The sequence below is a fragment of the Macaca thibetana genome, chromosome 7 (assembly GCF_024542745.1).
Source record: "Macaca thibetana thibetana isolate TM-01 chromosome 7, ASM2454274v1, whole genome shotgun sequence".
Taxonomy (NCBI): Eukaryota; Metazoa; Chordata; class Mammalia; order Primates; family Cercopithecidae; genus Macaca; species Macaca thibetana.
In genome coordinates, this window is record NC_065584.1 from 104,896,449 (window position 1) to 104,903,388 (window position 6,940).

At 43.9% G+C, this 6,940-nt stretch overlaps 1 non-coding gene across 1 annotated transcript; it reads right to left on the reverse strand.

The window, feature by feature from the left end:
* Positions 1-1,895: 1,895 nt before the first annotated feature.
* Positions 1,896-2,000, reverse strand: LOC126960224 (U6 spliceosomal RNA). The gene has a single exon (XR_007727796.1). It is a non-coding gene; the product is annotated as a U6 spliceosomal RNA (small nuclear RNA).
* Between the last annotated feature and the right edge of the window lie 4,940 nt (positions 2,001-6,940).

Here is a 6,940-nt window from a genome sequence, read left to right on the forward strand (position 1 = left end):
GTTTCAGTTTTGCAAGATGAAGAGTTCTGGAGATGGATGTTGGTGATGGTTGCACAACGATGTGAATCTACTTACTACCATTGAACTATATGCTTAAAAATGGTCAAGATGGGCTGGTGCGGTGGCTTCTGCCTGTAATCCCAGCACTTCGGGAGGTCGAGGCGGGTGGATCACCTGAGGTCAGGAGTTCCAGACCAGGCTGACCAACAAGGTGAAACCCTATATCTACTAAAAATATAAAAATTAGCCGGGTGTGGTGATATGCACCTGTAGTCCCAGCTACTCAGGAGGCTGAGGCAGAAGAATTGCTTGAACTTGGGAGGTGGAGGTTGCAGTGAGCTGAGATCACACCACTGCACTCCAGGCTGCACGATGGAACAAGACTCCATCTCAAAAAAAAAAGAAAAGAAAAGGTCAAGATGGTGAATTTTATGTTATATGTATTTTGTCACAATTTAAAATGATAAATAAGGCCGGGCACTGTGGCTCACACCTGTAAACCCCAGCACTTTGGCAGGCTAAGGCGGGCGGATCACTTGAGCCCAGATATTTGAGACCAACCTTGACAACATGGCAGAACTCCATCTCTACAAAAACACAAAAATTAGCTGGGGATGGTGGCACCCGCCTGCAGTCCCAGGTACTTGGGAGGCTGAAGTGGGAGGATCACCTGAGCCCACGTGGTCGAGGCTGCAGTGACCTATGTTTGGCCACCGCACTCTAGCCTAGGTGACAAAGTGAGACCCTGTCTCAAACAAAAATAATACAATAACATAATAAATAAGTAAAGCCACACTGAAAGCATCGTCCAGCTCCTGCACCACTGGAGTCCTGGGGAGTGGTTAAAAGCATACACTTTGAAATGAGATAGACCTGGCTTCTCATAGACCCACACATGAACCTGGAAAAGGTAGATGTTCAATCTTCAAAAATGTCTCTTAAACCAAAACAAACATTTTATCTTTCAAGTGACTAAATCTTACTGAGCACCAGGTTCCCTCTAGACTTCTTGGGACTCTATTAACAAATTGCCAGTGGTCAGGCTGTTTTAACCGTCCCTGAGCAGATTCTCCAGCCTTAGCAGGGGCTGGTAACCTGAACTGGCCTGTGAATATTTCAGAGTGTCCACTGTCTTAGCTCTGTTCACCCTGTTGAAAAGACAGCTCTGTATGTATGTTTCAGACAGCATTTTACAAGGAGACCACATCTCTGATTCCAGAAATAAAGAGCAAATAACTCCATTGTCCTTAAACTTGTCAAGTTTGTTCCCCGCGAAGGTACTTGACGGATCTAACACTGACACCTACAAAGACCCCAGTTGGTTATTTTGATGCATCTAGCCCAACTCTGTAACAGAATCGGTGATAGCCTCGCCAGGCTATTAGTTCCTCCTCAAAGAATGATTGGAATTCACCCCATGGGATGTTTGACATGGAAGGGAAGAGCCTAAACGATCATTTCATCTCTCCCCATGCTTTGCTTGTTTGTTTTCAGACGGGAGGGAGTCTCGCTCTGTCACCCAGGCTGGAGCGCAGTGGTGTGATCTCAGCTCCTGCAAGCTCCGCCTCCCGGGTACAGGACATTCTCCTGCCTCAGCCTCTCAAGTAGCTGGGACTGCAGGCGTGTGCCACCACGCCTGGCTATGTTTCTTTTATTTTTAGTAGAGACAGGGTTTCGACATGTTGTCTAGGCTGGTCTCAAACTCCTGCCTCAGCCTCCCAAAGATCTCAGGCATGAGCCGTGGCTCCTGGACACCATGCTTTTACAAATGAGGAAACTGAGTCATAGAGAGGGTTAAGGAACTTCCTGAATAGAAATAAAAAGTAGGAATGGGAATCAAACCTAGGCCTTTGGGAACCAAGTCTAGACATGTTTCCACGACAACAGGCTATCTACAAAAATGTAAGTGTCTCATGAGTCTCTAAGTCATCTCGGTTCAGGGACCAAGCCAATTGTCTCTGTAATGCTTCGGTTTTAATATATGCACTGTCAAAATGAGCATGTATAAAAATGTACATTGTCAGCTATGATAATTAAATCCTTGACTCATCTGAACACTCCGCTATAACAGCAAGCATCACATCATTTTGTAACTGTCTCTTAGCTGGTCCACCTCCTCTACCTCCTCCACTAAACTGTGCATTCCCTGACAACAGGGTTGACTTGTTCCTGTCTTAACCCCTTGTCTGATACAAGGTATTATGACCCTGGATATATAGGAGTTAGATCATTGTGCAAGTGAGACTTGTACCATTTATAAGGACAAATACTCATTTTATATTTCAGTCTTACAAGGAAAAAGGCATCTAAGAAAATGTCGGGCATATGCAAGGGCCCCCACAAATTGAGCATAACACAATTCTGCAGATGTCTTGCTTTGTTATTGTTGTTTGGGGTTGTGTTTTTTGTTTTTATTTTTTGCTTGATAATAAAATTAAAGCCTCATATGTATGTCAGAAAGTAGGGTGGCTGAATCTAATATCTTAGCATGTACCATATTTTAAGCATAGTATCTGCTCTGTTTTCCAAATTAACTTGTTGATCATTTAAGTATCAAGAAGCCATGTGGTCCAGTCAGAGAAACACGCATCTCACAACTAAAAGTGACTTCAGGCCAGGTGCAGGGGCTCACGCCTGTCACACCAGCACTTTGGGAGGCCAAGGCGCGTGGATCACTGGAGACCAGGAGTTCGAGACCACCCTGGCCAACACAGGGAAACCCCAACTCTACCAAAAAATATAAAAATTAGCTGAGAGTGGTGGCGCACACCTATAAGTCCCAGCTACTGGGCAGGCTGAGGCAGGAGATTCACTTGAACCTAAGAGGCAGAGGTTGCAGTGAGCCGAGATCGTGCCACTGCACTCTAGCCTGGGCAACGGAGTGAGACTGTCGCAAAAAAAAAAAAAAAGAAAGAAAGGAAGGAAGGAAAAAAGCAAGGAAAGGAAAAGAAAAGAAAAGAAAAAGCAACTTCAAAATAATTCAGATCCTTCCCTTGTGTTTCTCAGAAGCCATGAAGTAGGGCCAAATAAATGTTCCAGAGTAGCCCTTATTAGAAAGCCCTTTCCTTTTCCAACCTCATACTCTAGCTGCTTCAGTGCCTCCTTCTACACATTTTTGGTGCTCATCTGGATCAAAATGTTGGAAAAACACCACAAATTTATCTTCTCCCCAATCTCAAACTCATAAAATGCTACTGAATTAATTTAAAAGGCATAAACCTTCAATGGTAGAAGAAATAGGAGGTGGATCACACACAAGAGATTTCAGCAAAGCTCTGCAAGATGAGGAGCGCCTGGAGAAGAGTAACTACTGGGTGGACTGAAGAAGTCCCAGCCAAGAGTAAGGTGTTCAGCGTAACACCCAGGAAGGATGTCAGCAAGTCTTGCACAAACTTAGAGAGACTTGGGATTCAGAAATGCCAGGTGGGAGTGAAATGCGAGCTGAAATAGAAAATTATGGAGGATGTCCACATGAAACAAGCGGACTCACCACCAACCTTCAAATCCACCCATTTCACATGCACCTGTGGAAACACAAACACCTGGGAACAATATATATTCCCTCCAGATGAACGATCAGATAACCTCTTCTTCAAGAAACTGAATGTTCCTGGGGAAAGAATTCTGTGTTCTAGCCTTTAGGGGCCCAGGATAATGGACAGCAGCCCTCTGGGTCACCCCGACAGAGACTCCCATGGGAGAAGCCCCACCTACCAAATGCGAAAGAGTGCAATCCCTAAGAAGGGGGATTTAGCAATATGGAGCAAAATTACATAGGCATTTGTTCTCTGACCACCAAGCCCATGTCCACAAATCTATGCAAAAGACACATTGACAAACTATGGAAAAGACATATACACAACAGTATTCATTGCAACTGTATTTGTAATAGCAAAAGACTGGAACCAAATGTCAGTAGGAATAGGTTAACTAAACATTCAACCCAAAGCAATGGAGAGTTCTGTAATTATAAAAAGAAACAGGGAAGATGCCTGTGAACTTCTAGGAGTTGATCTTCATGAAGTATTGTTCAGGGGCGGGGAAAGCCAAGCATGTTCCTTTTGGTGTAAGAAGGGGGAAATATAAATATAAAAACATATATTTATCTTTTGAAATAAACAATGAAAGAGTAAAACACAATCGATTTTTAAATGCTTATCTAACTATCTCAGTTAAAAGGTGGAAATTGGCAGACTCAATAAAAAAAGCAAGACCCAATTACTGTATATATCTTTATAAGAAACACATTTTATTTTATTTATTTATTTATTTATTTTTGAGACAGAGTCTTGCTCTGTCACCCAGGCTGGAGTGCAGTGGCTCACTGCAACCTCTGCCTTCCGGGTTCAAGCCATTCTCCTGCCTCAGCCTCCCCAGTAGTTGGGATACTGGCACGTGCATGCCACCACACCAGCTAATTATTACTATTATTATTATTTTTTTTTTTTTGAGATGGAGTCTCACTCTGTCACCCAGGCTGGAGTACAGTGGCACGATCTCAGCTCACTGCAACCTCTGCCTCCCAGATTCAAGCGATTCTCCTGTCTCAGCCTCCAGAGTAGCTGGGACTACAGGCGTACACCACCATGCACAGCTAATTTTTTTTTTTTTTTTTGTATTTTAGTGGAGACAGGGTTTCACCATGTTGGCCAGGCTGGTCTCGAACTCCCAAAATCAAGTGATCTGCCTGCTTTGGCTTCCCAAAGTGCTGGGATTACAGGTGTGAGCCACCATGACTAGCAAGAAACACACTTTAATCATAAAGACACTTTGTAAGATCTACCATGCAGGGTGGATCACGAGGTCAAGAGATGGAGACCACCCTGGCCAACATGGTGAAACTCCATCTCTACTAAAAATACAAAAATTAGCCGGGTGTGGTGGCAGGTGCCTGTGGAACCAACTACTTGGGAGGCTGAGGCAGGAGAATCACTTGAATCTGGGAGGTGGTGGTTGCAGTGAGCTGAGATCATGCCACTGCACTCCAGCCTGGCAATAGAGCAACACTCCGTCTCAAAAAAAAAAGAAAGATCAATCATACAAACTCTAAACATAAGAAAGCTAGCATGACTATTAAAATAGCCGGCAAGATAAACTTCAAGAGAAAGACTATTCCTAAAGATCAAGAAAGACATTTCATTCCAATAGAAAGGTTGATTCATCAATAAAAAAAAGAACAATCTTAACTGTGCACACATCTCATAACATAGCTCCCAGATACATGAAACAAAAATCGATGGTACTGACTTTCAGCACAGTTCTCAGCAACATTAGGAGGTAGATCTCTCATTTGTCACTTTCAGAGTGCACCTGGAGTTGACAGTTGGCTGTGCTGAGCCTACCATTAACAATAACAAGTGTGCACCACAATCCTCATGCCTCTCATTGCTGCATGGCGTACGAGGGCCACAGCCACTGCATAAGCGAATGCCTCACTTTCCACCTGTACCTTATCCAAATTCACCGCAGGCCAAAAGCTTAATAATTGTGATGGCACTGCATACCAGGTAATACCATATTCCCCTCCCAATCACTAATAATGGGGTCCTTGAGATGACCTTAAGGTCTACTCCAAAATTCTTGTTTAAGGGTCTGCTTTCCAGGGTTACACCTGTTATTAAATATCTTGGTCAGAGCTTCCCAGACAACCAAACCTGAGGCAATCCCAAGGAGCTTGGTGTGGGTGGTAGGGAAGGAGGGAGAGTGATGGAGGAGGCACTGCCAGCTGGCCCCTGCCTATTAACGCACAGTCAGGTGGGACCATCAGCTTCTCAGCACAGTCTGTCTGGGAGGGGAGAAATTGGGAAGAATTGATCAACTGGCTCCCATCTTTACCAGTCAAAGCTTGGCCCTAAGGCTACACTGTTAGGGACACTCACTGCAGACCCACTGTGTCTCCCACCTCAGTGTGGGCACGGAAACCCTCTGGGCATGAGGGAAGAATCACACAGTGTGGCATGAAGAGAGGTGCTGTCAAAGTGTGTCTGGGATGGTGATCAAAGCCTGTGAAAAGACGCTTCTAGCAGCACCAGCTAGACCAAGATGTGAGGCAGAGAATTCAGAATGATGCATGGGAGGGGTCTGATAGAGAGAACCTACTAAATCTACACCTAACAGCACACTTAAATGTGAAACAGTGAGTGTTCTTCCCCTGGGGTCAGGAACAAGACAAGTGAGCACTGTTTTTATCAACAGTGTACCAGAGGTCAGAGGCAGTGCAAGAAGGCAAGAGAAAGGATAAGAACCATAATGGGCCAGGCGCATTGGCTCACACCTGCAATCCCAGAACTTTGGGAGGCCAAGGTGGTGGATCACCTGAGGTCAGGAGTTCCAGACCAGCCTGGCCAGCATGGTGAAACCCCGTCTGTACTAAAAATACAAAAATTAGCTGGGCATGGTGGCACGCACCTATAATCCCAGCTATTGAGAGACTGAGGCAGGAGAATGGCTTGAACCCAGGAGGCAGAGGTTGCAGTGAACCGAGATCACTCCACAGTGTTTCAGCCTGGCCAACAGAGTAAGACTCAGACTCAAAAAAAACAAAAAACAAAACAAAACAAAACAAAACAAAAACCATAATGATTGGAAAGAAATAAATAAAACTGCTAAGATTCACAGAAAATTTGAAAGAACCTTTAGAACCTATAGATTAACCATTAGTATTAATAAATGAATTTATCAGGGAATCTGGAAATAAAAGTTCAAAAATCAGTTGTATTTCTATACGGGAGCAACAAACTAATAGAATATGAAATTTCAAACTAAATACCATTTGCAACAGTATGAAAAAGCATCAAACATTTCCTGAATCTGGAACCCACAGGTGTACATCGAGTCACTCAAGGCTGATCATTGAAAAACAAAAACAAAAACAAAAATACCTACATTGCAGAGAGCAAGAGAAATGGGTTCTAGAGCTCATCTGTACTGTACATTTCCC